The sequence below is a fragment of the Ranitomeya imitator genome, chromosome 1 (genome assembly GCF_032444005.1).
Source record: "Ranitomeya imitator isolate aRanImi1 chromosome 1, aRanImi1.pri, whole genome shotgun sequence".
Taxonomy (NCBI): domain Eukaryota; kingdom Metazoa; phylum Chordata; class Amphibia; order Anura; family Dendrobatidae; genus Ranitomeya; species Ranitomeya imitator.
Genome location: NC_091282.1, coordinates 483,744,127 through 483,765,110, shown reverse-complemented (window position 1 = coordinate 483,765,110; position 20,984 = coordinate 483,744,127). Strand labels below are relative to the sequence as shown.

General features: G+C 44.6%; 1 pseudogene; it reads left to right on the top strand.

Moving 5' to 3' along the window:
* Positions 1-811: 811 nt before the first annotated feature.
* LOC138676394 (perilipin-2-like) lies at positions 812-20,179 on the top strand (annotated as a pseudogene).
* Positions 20,180-20,984: the final 805 nt, after the last annotated feature.

The window sequence follows — 20,984 nt, the reverse complement described above, 5'->3', positions numbered from 1 at the left end:
TCAAAAACCGCAGGTGACCTGACAGTGACCTCAGATGCAGATTTTACCTGTGTCAAATCCTGAGCCATTCCTGATAGTGGAAACTGACCCTAAGGGTATGTGTCCACGTGCTGGATTACATCCGGATTAGCTGCGGATTGAACGCTGAGTACAACCGCTGTGTCCAGATGTTACAGTACAGTGGAGATTTTATGAAATCCCGTCTCCACTAACCGTGCAAACCCGCATCCGGCGGCCCTGCGTTTACAGCCATGCGGCGCATCTTTTTTTAGAATGCAGCATGTCTGTTTACCTTGCAGCGACGCTCCGCTTATATATGGGGTGTGACGATTCTGGATGTGTGCAGTGTTACAGCTCCCTCCAAAGCACTGACAATCCGGACTGTGGACACGCACCCTAAGGGGTTAAGGACTGCACACATCTGCTTTGGGCCTGCAGATGCCTCTGGGCTCCGGCACATAAGACGCCTCAGGCACATCTGCTTTCTCCTAGAGAAGCCAGGAGCTCGGCACAGTGCGCACTCCTGTGTGTGTCAGGAGAGAAAGGAGCGACCACCCCAGTGCGGCCGACAGCCATGGACCCTGTGTGGGGAGAAGGGAGAGATTACACCGGCAGCCACTGTGCGGAGCAATAACCGCCATATGTACACGTGACCTCAGCCCATACACGGCCCTGCTCACCGCTCTCATCACACAGCTGCAATACCGCGTGTGACCGCTGCACGGCGCGACCAGTCAGGAGAGCACACTGCGTGACGTCACCAGTCAGCTGAGAGCAGGAGCCTCCCCGGAGACAGGTGGGCGTGGTTACCGCCTATAAGAGCGGAGGCGCCCGAGCAGCAGACAGTCCTCCCTTTCTCCTCCGTGCAGAGCGCACATTTGGCAGCAGGGGGCGGTGTCTTCCCTTTGGTGGTGACTGTGCTTTGCTTTCTTTTGTAGGGTTTCTGTTAGCAACATGTCTGAGGCGGTGCAGCAGCAACAGGTAACAACTTACTACTATGTAATGTATGTAGTCACCCTATGTAATGGGGGATAGTAATGTGCAGTGATGCTGGGATGCTGCTGTCATTACCCTGCTGTATATAGGTATTGCTGGGCATGAAGAGTGATGTGCCCTCCCCCACCACCTGTGTATAGGAGTTATTGGGCATGGAGGGAGATGTTTCACCCCCCTGCCCCCTTTATATAGGTATTACTGGACATGAAGGGGTGCACATACAAAAAACACTGCAAAACATGTCAATCAGGAGAAGAATGTTGGAGTAGACTGATTTCCACTTGCCATGGTTATGTAAAGGTCTTTTGGGGCACCATCCTATGCACCTCCCCCTTAAGAAAGCAAGGATAAGGCTGCTTTCACACTAGCGTCTGCTGTATGTTGCAATGTGTCATTTTGGAGAAAAGCGCATCCTGCAAATGTGCCTGCAAGATGCGTTTTTTTTCTCTATAGACTTGCATTAGCGACGCATTGTGACACATCGCATCTGTCGTGTGACAGATGCGTTGTGTTTTTGGTGGCTGCGATGCACAAAAAAAGTTCAATGTAATGTATTTTTTTTTTGTCGGGTCTGCCATTTTTGGAACTCCGCCTCCTTTCTGGAACTCACAATGGGCAGCGAATGCGTTGTAAAACTGCATCCGCTGCCCACGTTTTGCTAATTAATCACACTGTACGTCAGGCTGATGGTTTGATGGCCCGTATCGACGGACTAGTGTGAAAGTAGCCTAATATCCATGCAAAGTATTCTCTGGGATTGTGATTCACTCAGTATTCTGACCTGACTTCTTTCCTCCATTGCAGGGTAAGATGTTTGTTTGTGGTTTTTTTTTTTTTTGTTTTTTTTTTTCTACAAACTTTCTGACCATTGGGGCACCTGCTTGTACGTTACTGGCACGTTGCAGATTTATATCTTACTATAGTGTCCCTCTCTTGGTCTTTGAATTTCTGTAATGCTGTAGATAAGCTCCCGAATGTAACTTGAAAGATGAGAAAAAGGTTGATTATACTCACTCACCCAGGGGCGGTCCCATCCGATGGGCGTCGCAGTCCTATCTTGTTATGATGACGTCCTCTTGTCTTCACACTCTGGCCCATGCGTACTTTGTCTGTCCTGTTTAGGGCAGGGCCTCTGACCTTTCCCGGGGCCTGCGCACTGCAGTACTTTGCCCTCAACAGGGCAGACAAAGTACGCCGGAGCGTGAGGACAAGAGGACGTCTTGCAAGAAGATGGGAGGCCCTGGACCGCGACGCCGATTGGACCACCTGCCCAGGTGAGTATAATCTAACCTTTCAGGTAACATCGGGGACTTATCTACAGCATTCCAGAATGCTGTAGATCAGCCCCTGATGCTGGTGGGCTTGGCTCGCCTTCGAATTTTGGGGTGACCGGTTCCCTTTAAGTCTCCGAAGTGCTGTCTGTATTTATTTATGCATCTTACAACTACTAATTAAGTTGTCTCACACTAGAACTTAGCTTTTTAAACCGTTATACTCTGACATTTTTCTCTGGATACCTCCGGTAACATGAAGCAGTTGCCAATTCCTAGTTATATCTTTGCATTTTCTGATTTCCTTAACCCCCTTCCCCCTTCACCATTAGTCCTGCAGTTAGATGTCTCCTGTGTCTAATTCCAGGGTTATGCTGCAGGGTCACTACTATGGTATCAGCATATGCTGAGTAGAGACCGTGTGCCCCCACTGTGTACATGACCCGTGTGCCACCTTGTCCTGTGGGAGATGCCCACTCATGCAGGATACTGGCACCCAGGGGTGGTGCTCTCCCATATGAGGGTGCATGGTCCCAGGATCTGCTGTGGCTTCAGGCTGGGCCTGGTCCAGATCTCTGCACTTTCCTGTGTCCTCAGTGAGGATTCTGCCCATGACTGATCTGTAGCTCAGTGTTGGATCTGTAATGGGGCTCTATAGGGGTAAATGAGCTGTCCACTATCTGTATGTAGCTGGTGGTCCTTGTATGCTCTTTATGGAGGTCTTACTGAAGTCTATTTCTCACATAATTAGTACATTGCTGTTTGTCCAACTCTTCCATGTTTCTCTCCCCCTTAGAATGTGGTGGTAAGGCTGATAAACCTCCCACTGGTGAGCTCCACCTATGACCTGGTGTCCTCTGCCTACGTGACCACTAAAGACCACCATCCCTACCTGAAGTCTGTATGTGACGCTGCAGAGAAGAGTGTGAGGAGCATCACGGCTGTGGCCATCACCGGGGCCATGCCAATCCTGCAGAAACTAGAGCCTCAAAGTAGGTTTATCTTCTTGTGTGGAACACTCTCGTCTGTATTTGTGGGGATCTTACTGTATTGGGTTAAATCTCTGCTGATTAGTTTCTTGTCTAGTTCTCTAGGCTGATTTCCTGCACATTGAACATTAATGTTGTCTGTCCTAAATGGGCAGAGATCAGGGAAGGACAGATGGTTACAGAACTGTTAGGCCTCATTCAGACGTCTGTGTTACCCATACTTGTTGTAGAGAACAAAACTCGTATCACTTTTACTCCAGTGGTGTTCACATGTCAATGCAAAACACACATCTTTAATTTTTGGTTTGAAAGCACAGATGGAAAGGGCTTGGCTGTGGTAAAACGCACAAAACTGACACCGGTAATACACTTTTTTTTTTTTGTGAGAAATACAGGTGAGTGCAATCCAACTAATTAAATAAAAAAAAGTATCTCTTCTCGGAGCAGGGACTCGTATCTTTATGCAGCTCATCTCCTTGAAAACCTGAGATTTCATCAGCCGCATACAGAATAATTAGTATGGCATGTTAAAATGGATACAAAGATGTCAGTGATGTGTATAACTAGTATAGTGCTTGTGTAACTTGCTGTACATCTAGTTAATAACAAGGGCTTGGCAAGTAGGATGACTGCCATCAACCCCCATACTATTCACCCCACTTGCCAACACACCAGGGCAAGTGGGATGAGTGAGGCTAAGTGCCAGAAATGGTGCATCTTATGGATGTGCCATTTCTGGAGCTACTTAGAGCTGAAGTTTTTAGTATAGTAGGGGGACAATATCCATGGGTCCCCTCCTAGGCTATTATAAGCCCACAGCTGTGTGCCTAGTCTTTGCTGGTTGCAGGGGACCCTATGTCACTCCATCCGGGGTGCCCCATTATAATTTAATAACCAGTAAAGGCCACATATACAGCTGTGATCCAATATTAAAGGGAACCTGTCACCCCCCCCCCCCCCCCCCCCAAAAAAAAAAAAAAAATCAAAGATGAGCTAAGCCCCCGATGTATCCTGAAAGAGGTTAGATTATACTCACCTGGGCAGTCTGATCCAATGGGCATCCGGGTCCAGGGCATCCTATCTTCATAGGATGACATTCTCTTCGCGCTCTGGCGCAGGTGTACTTTGTCTGCCCTGTTGAGGGCAGAGCAAAGTACTGCAGTGCACAGGTGTCGGGCCTCTCTGGCCTTTCCCTGCGCACTGCAGTACTTTGCTCTGCCCTCAACAGGGCAGACAAAGTACACCTGCGCTGGAGAGTGAATACAAGAGGACGTTATCTTAAGATGGGAGGCCCTGGACCGCAACGCCCATCGGACCGGACCGCCCCTGGGTTAGTATAATCTAACCTCCTTTTTTTTTCAACTTTCAGGATACATCAGGGGCTTATCTACAGCACTACCGAATGCTGTAGATTAGCCCCTGATGCCGGCGGGCTTAGCTCATGTTAGATTTTTGGGGGTGCATGTAGAGGAGCTGCAGAGACACCATCACGTGTTTCTCAACGCAGGCAGTGAATAGCCAGGCCTTTCCCCGGGAAGGGCAGCATCCAATAAAGGAAAACATCCAATAAAGGAAAACCATCTATGCCAAGCATGGTATCCATCCACAGACAGCTGTTTCAGAGTTTTTGCCCCTCAGTGTGGAGTAGGAAACTGGTTATTAGGAGCAGTGCTTAGTAGTCTTTCTACTAGGCACTGCTCCTGATAGCCATCAGCCTGATAGCCATCAGCCATCTTTCTACTAGGCACTGCTCCTAATAGCCAGTTTCCTACTCCACACTGAGGGGCAAAAACTCTGAAACAGCTGTCTGTGGATGGATACCATTCTTGGCATAGGTGGTTTTCCTTTATTGGATGCTGCCCTTCCCTTGGTTGTTCCTTCCCGGGGAAAGGCCTGGCTATTCACTGCCTGCGTTGAGAAACACGTGATGGTGTCTCCACAGCTCCTCTACATGCATTTGCATATTTGGGGGCAGTGTTCTAGATCACTGCGTTGAGAAACATGTGATGGTGTCTCCGCGGTGTTGGATGTTTTGGTCTCCACGAGGTCAATCATCCGTGCCTTTATAGATTTTAGGGGGTTACAGGTTCCCTTTAACCCCTTCATGACCTTGGGATTTTTCGTTTTTCCGTGTTCGTTTTTCACTCCCCTCCTTCCCAGAGCCATAACTTTTTTATTTTTCCGTCAATATGGCCATGTGAGGGCTTATTTTTTGCGGGACGAGTTGTACTTTTGAACGACCTCATTGGTTTTAGCATGTCGTGTACTAGAAAACGGGGAAAAAAATTCCAAGTGCGGTGACATTGCAAAAAAGTGCAATCCCGTGTTTTGTTTGGCTTTTTTGCTAGGTTCACTAAATGCTAAAACTGACCTGACATTATGATTCTCCAGGTCAGTACGAGTTCATAGACACCTAACATGACTAGGTTATTTTTTTACCTAAGTGGTGGAAAAAAAAAAAAAAAAAAAAAATTCCAAACTTTGCTAAAAAAAAAAAAAAAAAATTGCGCCATTTTCCAATACTTGTAGCGTCTCCATTTTTTGTGATCTGGGGTCGATTGAGGGCTTATTTTTTGCGTGCCGAGAAGACTTTTTTTAATGGCGTTTTGGTGCAGATACGTTCTTTTGATCGCCCGTTATTGCATTTTATGCAATGTCGCGGCGACCTAAAAAAAAGTAATTCTGGCACTTCAAATTTTTTTTCTCGCTACGCTGTTTAGCAATAAGGTTAATGATTTTTTTAATTGATCGGGCGATTCTGAGCGCGGCAATACCAAATATGTGTAGATTTGTTTTTTTTTTTGTTTTTTAATTTATTTTGATTGGGGCGAAAGGGGGGTGATTTAAACTTTTAGGTTTTTTTTTTCACATTTTTTTTTACTTTTGCCATGCTTCAATAGCCTCCATGGGAGGCTAGAAGCAGGCACAACGCGATCGGCTCTGCTACATAGCAGCGATCTGCTGATCGCTGCTATGTAGCAGAATTGCAGGTGTGCTGTGAGCGCCGACCACAGGGTGGCGCTCACAGCCACCGGTGATCAGTAACCATAGAGGTCTCAAGGACCTCTATGGTTACAATGGAGACGCATCGCCGACCCCCGATCATGTGACGGGGGTCGGCGATGACGTCATTTCCGGTCGGAAGCGGTAGTTAAATGCCGCTGTCTGCATTTGACAGCGGCATTTAACTAGTTAATAGGCCCGGGCAGACCGCGATTCTGCCCGCGCCTATTACGGGCACATGTCAGTTGTTCAAAACAGCTGACATGTCCCGGCTTTGATGCGGGCTCACCGCGGAGCCCTGCATCAAAGCAGGGGATCTGACCTCGGACGTACTATCCCGTCCAAGGTCAGAAAGGGGTTAACCCCTTCAAGATGCAGCCCGTTTTCATTTTTCGCTCCCCTCCTTCCCAGAGTCTTAACTTTTTTAATTTTCTGTCAATATGGCCATGTGGGGGGCTTTACTTATTTTTTTTTTTTTTTTTTTTTGCTGGATGAGTTCTAATTTTGAATGACCTCATTGGGTTTTACAATGTCGTGTACTAAACGGAAAAAAAAAAATTCCAAGTGCAGTGAAATTGCAAAAGTGCAATCCCACACACTTATTTTTTTGGCTTTTTTGCTAGGTTCACTAAATGTTAAAACTGACCAGCCATTATGATTCTCCAGGTCACTACGAGTTCATGGACACCAAACATCTCTAGGTATTTTTTATCTAAGTGGTGATAAAAAAAAAAAATAAACTTCCAGGTCACCACCTGACAGCACCATGGAGGACGTCCTTCTTAACCACAGTGGGACAGGAAACCACGAGAGTTTAAAAGGACCCTCCCCCTTCCACCCTTCAGTGTTTTTCCTGTCCCACTGTGGATGGGAACAACAAGAGATTCGCTTGTCCCTGCAGAGTGGATCGGGGGTCCTGGCCTCTTCCTTCCCACTGTATGTACTCTGCTTTGACACCCAAGTAATCGGGTCCCTCAGCAATACCAGTGCAGCACTGCTCCTGGTAAGGAAGGTCACTTTCCCCTGGGGGGGGGGGCTCTCGACCTCAGATAACCCACACATACCTGCAGATCATCCCTGCAAGGGCGCTCCCATCGCAGGCAATTCCGGTACCAGGGGGAACGCAGGTATCACAAAACGCTGTCCGGAACGCCGGGGATCGGTGTAGCTCGGCGGCAAGCATGGGCGCAATTGACTTCCAGTTCACCGCTGTCGCTGCCGGCAGCAAGGGGCGGTCATCTTCTTTGCTCCTGTGTAGGAGTTCCTGGACAGAAAAGCAAATGGATAAAAGGTATGTGGGGGCTAGGAAGTGTGCACTAGGCACCGCAGCAGTGTTACGATGGAGGAACCAAGCCCTGTAGCTGCAGTCAGCACCGAGGTCCCGGGGAAGCAGGATTCCCAGGCACATGTGAGTCCCCACTTAATGGTGCGCTCCCTACAGCCCCTATTAAAGGTACCATTAGCGGTCTTTTTATTTATTCTAGGGGCATCCCTCATCTGGGGATAGGACACCTTAGTCCTGCCGGTCTTCTTATCTGTGCCACAAAGCTTAATGTCTCGTGGCAGAAGCCTCTCTGCGAGTCCTGCACTGCTCGTATTGTAGGAGAGGAACAGGCCTCCCTAATAACAAGCATGAGAGCCATGGTTAGAGAAGAAGTGCATGCTTCAATATCTAACTCATCTGCCTCAGTCGATCCAGTCTGACTTCCAGGATCCTCCCAGGTCCAGGAAGAGGCAGAGGGAGTCGGATCTGTCATCTGAAGACAGTCCTTTCGAATCTGATATAGAGGAGGAATTGTGCAGAGACCCTCCTCCTAAAGGGAAAAAATACTTGTTTTCTTCCAGTGATATCGATGAGCTGCTGGGTGCGGTGAGACAGACTATGCAGATTGAGGAACCTTCAACCTCTCAGTCTGTCCAGGATGAGATGTTCAGGGGGCTGCATTCACAAACATCAAAGGTCTTCCCGGTTAATGCCCACATTCGGTGAGTCCGAGTTGCAAGTCTCGGCTCTGCTCATAATTAGCAGCCGTTAACCCCTTCACCTCTTCCCGCAGCTCAATGATTTTAGAGTGGGAGGAGGCAGAGAAGAGGATATCTATTCCGAGAGACTTTAGGCTACGTCTTCCCTTTGACCATGAGGAGGTTAAGGATTGGGAAGATATACCGAAAATCGACATCCCACTAGCGAAGGTGTCTAAGAGAACTGCCATACCATTTGAAGACTCCTCGAACTTGAAGGAGCCTATGGACAGGAAGGCAGATGGTCTCCTAAAGAGAGCTCTGCTGCAGTGATCCGCACAAATATAGCGGCAACTTCTGTGGTGAGAGCGATGCATCTATGGGTTGACGACTTAAAAGATCAATTGTCAGCCAAAGCCTCTAGGGAGTCTATTATAAATGCTATCCCTTTACTAAAACTAGCGATGGGATTTCTTGCAGATGCCACTGCAGAATCTGTCAGGTTCACAGCTAGAGGCCAATCATTATCGAATGCAGCCCGTAGGGCTATATGGTTAAAAAGTTGGTCGGGAGAAGTTAATTTGTTCTTGGAATGATGTTCCATTCCCTTTTCAGGAGGCAGAGTATTTGGGCCCATATTCGATGATATTCTGGAGAAGGCTTCTGATGATAAGGGGTTTCCAGAAGAGAAAATGAGAAAAATCCAGCCCTTTCGTAGGCCTTATTACAGTCAGAGATCAGACTATAGGGGTAAGGGTAAACAAGGGAGATGGAGTTGCCAGACAGGGGGAGAAAATAGGAACCAAAATAGAGATCCAGGTCCCTCAAACCCTAGGTCAGAGTTCTGGAGAAAATGACGCCACCAGGATAGGGGGAAGGTTGTTGAACTACCTGGGGGAGAGGGGAAAAATTACCACAAGTCCTTCAGGTTATATCTCAGGGGTACAGGATTGAATTCGACTCCCTTCCACCAGAAAGATATTTCGTTTCCAACACCCGTCTCTCTTCAGTCTCACCAATGTGGTCAGACATTCAGGATCTCCTCCGGATGGAGGCAATATCTCCCGTACCTCCTCACCAAATATGAACAGGTCACTACTCGGGTCTCTCTTCTATAAAAAAAATCCTTCAGGAGAATCCCGAACCATTATAAATCTCAAGCCGCTAAACAGATGGCTGCAGTACAAAAGGTTCAAGATGGAGTCCATTCGCTCCACAATTCCCCTATTAGGAAAGGATGTTGTAATGTGCACTTTGGACTTAAAGTGCATATTATCACGTACCAATTTTTTTCACATCACCAAAGATACCTAAGATCTGCAATAGAAAAGGAGGGGTCAATCTTCCATTATCCATTTCGTTGCCTTCCATTCTGATTGGCGTCAGCTCCAAGAGTTTTTACAAAACTCATCAGATCGTGTCTTATCTAAGGAAGCGAGATATCACTATAATACCCTATCTGGACGATTTCCTGTTGGTGGCAGACTCTGTGGGGCAACTCACGATCGATTCTCAGTTGGTGATCTCCACACTGCAGAAATTAGGATGGGTGTTGAACTGGGAAAAATCACACCTGACTCCAAGATCAAAAAGGCAGTTTCTAGGTGTAATACTGGATTCGAATATCAGGAAATCGTTTCTTCTGGGCAAAAGGCGGTCCAACCTGATAAAGAAGGTTCGACACTTTGCAAGAACTCGGCTAACAATAAGAGATGCAATGAAGATCCTAGGCCTAATGACAGCCTGTATCCCATGCGTCAGCTGGAGCCAATTCTATTCCCGTCAATTACAGAGAGCAGTTCTAACAACATGGGACAGAAGACGGTCTTCGTTGGACAGTTTGTCCTATCGGGTCAGGAAATCTCTACGATGGTGGACTGTCAGAGAACCTCCAGGTGGGGGTCCCATGGATCCAGACCCCAGCAGTCACGGTAACTACGGATGCAAGTCAACAAGGTTGGGGCAGCCAGGTACTCGGAAGATACTACCAGGGATGATGAAATTTGGAAGAGGGCAGCAATTCCTCAAACCAGAGAGCTGCATGCAGTTTGGAAGGTTTTGTGTTCAGCCCGGATCCTATCGGACAACACGACGACGGTAGCTTTCCTTCGCCATCAGGGAGGTCCAAGGCATCCAAAGCTACATCTGGCAGATCAGATTTTCGCATGGGCAGAAAGATCGGTACTTTCGATTTCGGCAGTTCACTTAGAAGGCTCAAGAAACCAGGTTGCGGATTTTCTGAGCAGAGAAAAACTATCACCATAGAGTGGGAACTGAACAGCAAAATTTTCAATACCCTGTCAGCGCTGGGGAACCCCAACTGTGGACCTATTTGCAACCAGAAAGAATGCAAGGATAAGAACTTTTTTTTTTTTTTTTTTTTTTTTCTCTCACTAAACCCTCAAGAGAATCCAGCAGGGGTAGATGTCCTCTGTCATGGAGCACGGGTCTGCTATATGCCTTTCACCCTCTAGCATTAGTACCAAGGGTCCTCAGGAAGATTTGCGAGGACAGAGTTCGAGTGATTCTGGTGGTCCCTTTCTGGGCCAGAAGGAGCTGGTTCCCCCTCCTAAGGAAGCTGGCAGTGGACAGTCCTTACCATCTTCCAGTCATGAGGGACTTACTTTCTCAAGGTCCGATCCTTCATCAGAACCCAGAGAATCTGCGGTTAGCAGCATGGATCCTGAATAGCAGATCCTTAGGCCTCTTGCTCTATCAGAAGGGGTGATTTCCATCCTACAAGCAAGTAGGAAGCCGGTGACTTCGATGATATATCTCAATCTGGAAAAAATTCTGCAGTTTTTGTGGAGACACAACAATCAATGTTGATCACCCTAACATACCTAGGCTCCTTGATTTCTTACAGCAGGGGTTCAGGAATGGGCTCAAACAGTACTTTGAGGGTCCAGATAGCAGCACTCAGCGTATTCTACAATTCTTCCCTTGCTGCTCACCCTTGGATCGCTCGGTATTCTAGAGCAGTTTTGAGGCTGAGACCCCCTAATCAGGAAGACTGTCCCTACTTGGGACCTTTAATTTAGTCCTTAATGAATTATGTAAGGAGCCCTTTGATATAGAGAAAGATATAAGCATTGCTAATCTTTCCCTAAAAGCAGTTTTCTTAGTGGCCATTACATCGGCCAAGAGATTGGGGGAACTTCAGGCCCTATCCATCCAGAACCCTTATCTACAAGTATTTGATGATAGGTTGGTTTTAAGGCTTGACCCAGGTTTTCTTCCCAAGGTGGCTTCAGTTTCAAATATTAACCAAGAAGTTGTTCCGTCTTTTTGCCAGTTCCCTAGAAACCAAAAAGAATCTCTTCCATAACTTAGATGCAAGGGAAACGGTACTTAAATACTTGGACATGACTAGGGCCTGGAGGCAAGATGGGACCCCACATACAGAATGAATAGATTACTAATAGAGGGAAGAAAGCATCAAAATCCACCAATGCCAGATGGATTCAATCCACTATTAGCCTAGGCTATCGGGCACAGGGAAAAAATCCCCCAGATAGTCTTAAAGCCCACCCATCTAGGGCTATGGCGGTGTCTTGGGCAGAAAAAGGGGGGGCCTCGATAAATCAAATCTGCAAGGCAGCATCTTGGTCTAACATTAGCACCTTTTCAAAACACTACAAATTAGATGTAGTCTCTTCCCAATTAGCTTTTGGCAGGAAGGTGCTTCAAGCGGTAGTCCCACCCTAAAACCAGGAAGTCTCCTTTGGTACTTCTCCGTGGTGACCTGGAAAACTGTAATTGGTCTTACCGATAATTGTATTTCCAGGAATCCATCCTGACAGCACGGATAATTCCCTCCCTAATGTAAATATGTGGTATACTTATGTGAAGTAACATTTGTATTAATCTTGTTATGTTCAAAATAAATTTTCTGTTTGCATCCATCCAGATGTGTTACTTTGGAAAATCACTGAGGGGTGGAAGGGGGAGGGTCCTTTCAAACTCTCATGGTTTCCTGTCCCACTGTGGATAAGGACATCCTCCATGGTGCTGCCAGGATGGATTCCTGGAAATATAATTATCGGTAAGACTAACTACCGTTTTCAAAACTTTGCTAAAAAAAAATTGTGCCATTTTGCAATACCCGTAGTATCTTTTTTTTTTTTTTTTTTTTTTGGTGTCTCTGGTCAGGTGAGGGATTTTTTTTTTTTCTTTTCTTATTTTGGATGGGGCGAAAGGGCGGTGATTTAACCCCTTTACCCCTAAGGGTTGTTTGCACATTAATGTCCAGGCCAATTTTTACAATTCTGACCACTGTCCCTATGAGGTTATAACTCTGGAACGCTTCAACGGATCCCGGTGATTCTGGCATTGTTTTCTCGTGACATATTGTACACCATGATAGTGGTAAAATTTCTTTACCTGCATTTATTTTTGAAAAAAACAAATTTGGTGAAAATTTCGCTTTTTTTTTTTTAACTTTGAATTTTTAAGCAATAATAATAATAATAATCTTTATTTTTATATAGCGCTTTACAGTTTTGCACACATTATCATCACTGTCCCCGATGGGGCTCACAATCTAGAATCCCTATCAGTATGTCTTTGGAATGTGGGAGGAAACCGGAGTGCCCGGAGGAAACCCACGCAAACACGGAGAGAACATACAAACTCTTTGCAGATGTTGTCCTGGGTGGGATTAGAACCCAGGACCCCAGCGCTGCAAGGCTGCTGTGCTAACCACTACGCCACCGTGCTGCCCACTTTAAATTAAATCGATGTCACACAAAATACTTAAGTAACATTTCCCACATGTCTACATTACATCAGCACAATTTTGGAACCAAATTTTTTTTTTTTTGTTAGGGAATTATAAGGGTTAAAAGTTGACCAGCAATTTCTCATTTTTACACCATTTTTCTTTAGGGACCACATCTCATTTGAAGTTATTTTGAGGGGTCTATATGAGTGACACCATTCTAAACTGCACCCCTCAAGGTGCTCAAAACCACATTCAAGAAGTTTATTAACCCTTCAGGTGTTTCACAGGAATTTTTGGAATGTTTAAATAAAAATGAACATTTAACTTTTTTCACAAATTTACTTCAGCTCCAATTAGTTTTATTCTACCAAGAGTAACAGGAGAAAATGGACCCCAATCCTTGTTGTACAATTTGTCCTGAGTACGCTGATACACCATGTGGGGGTAAACCACTGTTTGGGCGCATGGCAGAGCTCAGAAGGGAAGGAGCGCCATTTGACTTTTCAATGCAAAATTGACTGGAATTGAGATGGGACGCCATGTTGCGTTTGGAAAGACACTGTGCCTAAACATTGAAACCCCACACATGTGACACCATTTTGGAAAGTAGACCCCCTAAGGAACTTATCTAAATGTATGGTGAGCACTTTGACCCACCAAGTGCTTCACAGAAGCTTATAATGCAGAACCGTAAAAATAGAAAAATAAAATTTTCCCAAATTATTTTTTTAGCCCTCAGTCTTGTAGTTTCCCAAGGGTAACAGGAGAAATTGGACCCCAAAAGTTGTTGTCCAAATTGTCCTGAGTACGCTGATACCCCATATGTTGGGGTAAACCCCCTGTTTGGGCACACTGGAGTGCTCAGAAGGGAAGCAGCACTGTTTTACTTTTCAATGCAGAATTGGCTGGAATTGAGATCGGACACCATGTCGCGTTTGGATAGTCCCTGATGTGCCTAAACAGTGGAAACCCCCCTCCCCCCCACCCCCCCAATTATAACTGACACCCTAATCCAAACACACCCCTAACCCTATTCCCAACCCTAACTGTAGTCCCAACCCTAATGGGAAAATGGAAATAAATTTTTTTTTTTCCCCTAACTAAGGGGGTGATGAAGGGGTGGGGGGTTGGATTTACTTTTATAGCGGTCTTTATGACTGGCAGCCATCACACACTGGGACGCTTTTTATTGCAAAAAATATTTTGCATTACGACATTTTGAGCTATAATTTTTCCATATTTTGGTCCAGAGTCATGTGAGGTCGTTTTTTTTTTTTTTTTGTTTTTTTTTGCGGGACGAGTTGATGGTTTTTATTGGTAACATTTTCGGGCACGTGACATTTTTTTGATTGCTCTTTATTCCAATTTTTGTGAGGCAGAATGACCAAAAACTATTAGGGGAGGCGTTTATACCTTTCCGCGTTTGGTAAAATGGATAAAGCAGTTTTATTCTTCAGGTCAGTACGATTACAGCATTTCTTCATATCTTTTATTATATTTTGGCGCTTTTATACAATAAACTATTTATTGAGAATTATTTTTGCATTGCTTTATTCTGAGGACTATAACTTTTATTTTTTTCGCTGATGCTGTATGGCGGCTCGTTTTTTGCAGGACAAGATGACGTTTTCAGCAGTACCATGGTTGTTTCTGTCTTTTTGCTTGGCGGTATGAGAACAAAGCAGGCTTTTTGTTTTTTTTACGGTGTTCACTGAAGGGGTTAACTAGTGATAGTTTTATAGGTTGGGTCGTTACGGACACGGCAATACTAAATATGTGTACTTTATTTATTTTTATTTAGATAAAGAAATGTATTTATAGGAACTAATATATATATATATATATATATATATATATATATAATTTTTTTTTTTTTTACACTAACATTGCCATAACTTTTTGGGTGCAGCAGTTGTGATCACTGTTGGTTGGATTACCTCAGTGTATATTGCCAGTAAGCTACTAATCTGTGCTGGGGGTGAGGTTGGACCAGAAGACATCCAGGCTGCTATGTCTGTAGTCAGGTACGGACTGAAACTGAAATTCAGCCCTGACATTTGAAATTGCACAGGCCCATGCTGTCCCCATCCCCAAGCACCAGATGGGAGATATTACTAACATTACCCTGGATGGAGGAAAGCAATATTTACTACAAGACCAATATATCTAATGATACCCTTGGCCTGCTGGGGTGAGTGACAGTCAGCGACTTTGTGCTTCGTCGCAACTCTTATGGGTATTTTGAGAACACTGATTCTGTTAACGTAGCAGACAAAGCAGCCCACAACCACAGGCCCTTCTGGCATTTGCCAGAATTGCCAAATGGCCAGTCCAGCCCTGTCTGTAGTGATCTGCCGATTAAAATACCTGTTGTGACACATTGTTGAAACCTGTGTCTGCCACTACCTCATGCTGCCCTGAAATTGCACATCAAAAGCCTGCTGACCATTCCATTCCCCTCATTCTGCAGCCTGATGTATAGTGCAACCCAAGCTAAAAGCAAACTGCGAACTGAAATGCCCTCAATGGGGAGAAAATAAGCCCTAACTACTAAATGGCTTTCCTTTACCCATAATCCAAGACCAACCTAACTGTACCTTCACTCTGGCCATGACACCCAGGCTTTTAGGTAATTGCCTAATTCCTATATCACCAGTCCTAGTATTACTCGGGTCTCTGCTGCCTTCTGTACACAGATGACTATTGCATCAATGTCCCTTTCTTCCCCTCAGTTTCTGTGGCAAACAATATGGCCTGTGTTGGGCTGGACAAGATTGAGGAGAAGTTGCCTATTCTGCATCAGCCTCCTGGGAAGGTAAGCTGCTAAAATGATGGCGGCCCTTACATTTCACTTCAGGTTAGATTACACAAGTGCCATCTTGTATTTCTTAGGTTGTGGCTAATGCCTCAGAAGCCGTTGTTGGTGCCAGAGATGCTGTAGTCCATAGTATCACAGGAGTAGTGGATAAAACAAAGGGAGCTGTGCAGGATGGTGTGGCGATGACTAGGGCTGTTGTACATGGCAGCATTAACGCTGTCCTGGGAAGCCGTGTTGTGAAGATCCTGAGCAACCATGTGGATTCTGCACTAACCAGGTCTGAATCTCTAATGGAACACTACCTGCCACCAACAGATGAGGAGCTGGGTAAGCCAAAACCTACCAGGCCTGCCAACTTGTGTGTCCAAGGGATATTGACTTGCTGAGGCAGTCCAAATACTAGCTTGTCTGGTTTCTCTACAGAAGCTCTCCCATCCAAGGTTTTATCCATGACATTTTATATAGCACTGAACTGCTCATTGTGACTTTCTACCCAGTTACTACTTTTCTCTAGTTTGTAGTAATGCCATTTTTTTTTTTTTCCCCTACAGTCCTCCCTGTAACTCCTGACCCAGCTGCTTTGCTCCTTCCACCAGGGACTTTCAGAGACAGGGAAGAGGCATCACTGTTTCTTCTTTGACTAGCTGAAGCCTTCTATGATCTGTTTCTTGATCACATGTCATAGAACTAATGGAAAAACTAACTGGGTAGAAGGCAAAATGAGCAATTGCAAGTTCACAGATCAGTATAGTAGGATTTCAATATAGTAAAAGGATAAAACTTGCTGGGAGTGCTTCTTTAAGAACCTTCCCTGTTGTTCCTTATGCTAAATATATGGGCATAACTTCCTTCTTTATTACAGCTAAAAAAGCAACGAAGACTGAAGCCTTTGAGGTGTCCCAAGATGAGCCTGGTTACTATGTGCGCCTGGGGTTGCTTTCTACTAAGGTCCGCAAGCGTTCTTATCAACAGGTTTTGACCAGGGTCAAGGATGCAAAATGCAGGAGTCAAAAGGCCATTGCTCATCTCCAGAGCACTGTCAGCCTGGTTAGTAAATGTACTTGTAGCCCTAACCCCTTAGTGACAGAGCCAAATTTTTGGAATCTGACCAGTGTCACTTTACGTGGTAATAACTCTGGAACACTTCAACAAATCCCAGTGATTCTGAGATTTTTTTTGACACATTATACATGATGATAGTAAATGTAGGTTGATATGTTTTGTGTTTAATTTATAAAAATATCACCTTTGAGAAACTTTAAAAAATTTGCAATTTTTAAACTTCAAATGATTATCCCTTTAATCCAGATAGTCATACCACAGCATAACATTTTCCACACTTGTGAAATGTTTTTATTTTTAGCATTTTAGGAGGTTTATAATCTTCAAGGTATGTGCACACAATGTGGATTTTGCTGCAGCTCCGCAGCAGTTTCCCATGTGTTTACAGTTCAATGTAAACCTATAGGAAACAAAAAATGCTGTGCACATGCTGCAGAAAAAACTGCGCGGAAATGCAGCGGTTTACATTCCACAGCATGTCACTACTTTCTGCAGATTCCGCAGCGGTTTTACAACTGCTCCAATAGAAATCCGCAGTGAAAACTGTGGTAAATCCGCAGCGGTTTTCCACTGCAGATTTATCAAACCTGCTGAAATCCGCTGCTGAAAAATCTAGTGGACCCAGAATACGTGTGCACATAGCTTTATATAAAAATAAAGATTATTAGGGTAACATAATCCACAGCATATGCAATTTGCATACTTAATTTCCCAGAGGAGCATTGCACGGCAAATAATCCTCCTTCCCTTGACAAGCTAGAGATGGTATGTCACTCTCCATAAGGAGAAACATTACCCCTTAGACAACACAATCCACAGCACTTTACAGTTTGCACACATCATCGCTGTCCCCGTTGGGCTCACAATCTAAATTTCCTATCAGTATGTCTTTGGAATGTGGGAGGAAACCAGAGTACCCGGAGGAAACCCACGCAAACACAGGGAGAACATACAAACTCCTTGCAGATGTTGTCCAAGGTGGGATTAGAACCCAGGACACCAGCGCTGCAAGGCTGCAGTGCTATCCACTGAGCCACCGTGCTGCCCTGGTTTAAAAATGTAGCAGTAATATATATATATATTTTTTTTTTTTTTTTTTTTTTTTTGGGGACATATCCAGGTCTGAAGTGACTTTGAGGGTTCTATATATTGTGGGACCCCCAAAAGTGATACTATTTTAAAAACGGCACCCCCTGACATATTGAAGACTGCTGTCAGGTAGTTTATTAACCCTTCAGGTGACTTTCAGGAATTAATGCACAGTGGCATGATAGAAATTAATGTGTGATTTTTACCACCTAAATGCTGCTAACTTCTGAACAGGTTACAACAGCCAACAGACTCTAAGGCCACTGTTTGGCCATGAATTGCCATGGCAAACATCAGGACCACAGTCATGATCTGATGGCACCAATTTGGATAAAGAGGAAGCCCCCACACTCAGTTAACCATTTATATGATGCAGTCACTATTGGCAGCATCTAATGGGTTAAACAGATTTGGACGGTGCTGATACAGCAAGTTGTCATCTATAGTGTACAGCCGACAGCTGCTGGATTGTCAACTGTATGTGGATGCTATATCGTAGGTTAGTTAAGACTTATTGGCAGTCATTAAGGGGTTAAATATCTGTCATAACCTCCATGAGTCTTATGAATGCAGCTTTCCTTTAATGTTGTAAAACCAGAACACATGAGCTGCGCGCACAGTGAACAAGCCCGTAGAGACATGTTCACACCACCAAGAGACTTGAAAACACAAAAAAGCACAGTAAAACCAAACACTGTTGCAAAAAAATCAGTGGACAGCAAGTGCTGGTAAAAAGATGGAAAAAACAGGGTATTTGGTTGATACGTTTTTTGCAAAAAATGTATATTAAGCCGCTCTACCAAACGTCAAGGTATACCCGTATCAGAGCAGTCCTAGCTAATGCATGTAATCCCTATCTGATGTACTTAAAACCTGGTCATATGTACAATACCTGTATGAGCAGGATTCAGAAAAGGAATGTCCATGTGGACACGCTAGACAGAACGGCTCCTGTGCGCACAGCTCAAAAAGAGGGGTGGAGGCCTCCCCAGTCTTGTGGACACAAGAAAACAATGTAAAACCAGAACACATGAGCTGAATCCTGCTCATACAGGTATTGTACATATGACCAGGTTTTAAATACATCAGATAGGGATTACATACATTAGCTAGGACTGCTCTGATACGGGTATACCTTGACGTTTGGTAGAGCGGCTTAATATACATTTTTTTTGCAAAAAAGTATCAACCAAATACCCTGTTTTTTCCATCTTTTTACCAGCACTTGCTGTCCACTGTGACTTTTTTTTTTTTTTGCAACAGTGTTTTTGGTTTTACTGTGCTTTTTTGTGTTTTCCTTTAATGTTGCCTAACATGTGGGAGTACCAGTCAAACATAACTGTTCTTGGCAGTAACTCTTATAGGGGATAAATTACACAAGTGTATTGCATATACTTACACCTGCCTCATCTAGTCGTCCATGAACCTAAGTAAATGTATTCCTTTCTTTAAGCTTGATTATGCAAGAAAAAACCTGAATGATGCAAGTCTGAAGATCCATGATGCCCAGGAGAACATGTTCAACAAATGGGTGGAGTGGACAAGAGGCTCAGGAGAAGATGGTGGTGGGGACACTGAGGGTGCAGAGGTAATATTCCCCCATAAGGCTTATTCTAGGCATCAATTGTCTACTAAAATATAACATGCAACTTCCATTTACAGCAAATTGAATCCCATGTACTGACTATTGCCCGAAATCTCACTCAGCACCTGCAGACTACATGTTTGTCTCTGGTCTCCAGCGTACGAGGTCTTCCACAGAACATTCAGACCAAGGTTCATAGTGTTGGTGCCATGGCTGCTGATGTCTACCAAAACTTCCACTCTCCCGCTTCCTTCAGAGAAATGTCAGCCAGCCTTTTAACCACCACAAAGGATACGTTCACAAGAATAAAGGCTAGTATGGATGTGCTGACCTACGACATACACAACACTAAATTGGCTGTCTGGTGGTTTTTATTCCGGAATGTTAAGTAGCCAACATGAGGAGCAAGAAGCCAATGTGGGAGATTCCATTAATGAGAAGTAAAATCCAAGTTTCCGTTGACACATGATCACATTAATGGATAACTGCCATCTTGATCTGAGGGCCAGTAACTGGCAATAGACCATATGACACGAGTTCATTGGACTTGGTCTTATTTTTGGGTGTTTCTGCTCCTCTTCACAAATCTAATGTCACTAATGTATAGCCCCTCACTATGTACACTATCAACTGTGTTGTGCACTTTTGTATTAATAAAATGCTGTCTTGTCTGACATGTAATATCTGGTTTTGACTTGTATTCATTGTGGTGTGCGTTCAGAATTTCCTCAGTGTTCTTATGAGATGGCTAGCCTTAGTCTGTGGCCAGTACTATCTAGTAACTTTGTATGCTCCTAGGGCCTCTGGAAGGTTGTTAGTGGTTATATAACAAAATGCCATCTGAATGGGAAATCTTGATGATGAGCTTCTGGAAGCTTGGGTTTCATTTATGAAGGACTCATCTTTAAATATTTACACTTTCATTTAATCTGTAATACAGTATGGTGCTGGAGCACCCAAATGCAACATTCAGGTGTCTGAACTGATGTTCTAAAGTAGGGGTGTCACTCCTTGTCAGAGGGCCAAATAGGCACTGTTTGCCTTCACAGGGCTGCTTATAACTGTAATGTCTCATTCAGACATCTATGCAATGCATGACTGGCTAGGAGCATTTTGTTGTAGGGCTAGGAGCTATGCCAGAGCTCCATAGGGAGCAGTCAGCTTTGACTATGCTAAAGGCTGGCTGCATCTGATTAAAAAGATGGTACCTGCTCCCTTTTGCCACCCCCTCCTTTTCCGGTAAGTACTAGTTGACTATTTCTAATTATATAATTTTATTTATATAGCGCCAACATAATCCGCAGCGCTTTACAAATTATAGAGGGGACTTGTACAGACAATAGACATTACAGCATAACAGAAATACAGTTCAAAACAGATACCAGGAGGAGTGAGGGCCCTGCTCGCAAGCTTACAAACTATGGGGAAAAGGGGAGACACGAGGTGGATGGTAACAATTGCTTTAGTTATTCGGACCAGCTATAGT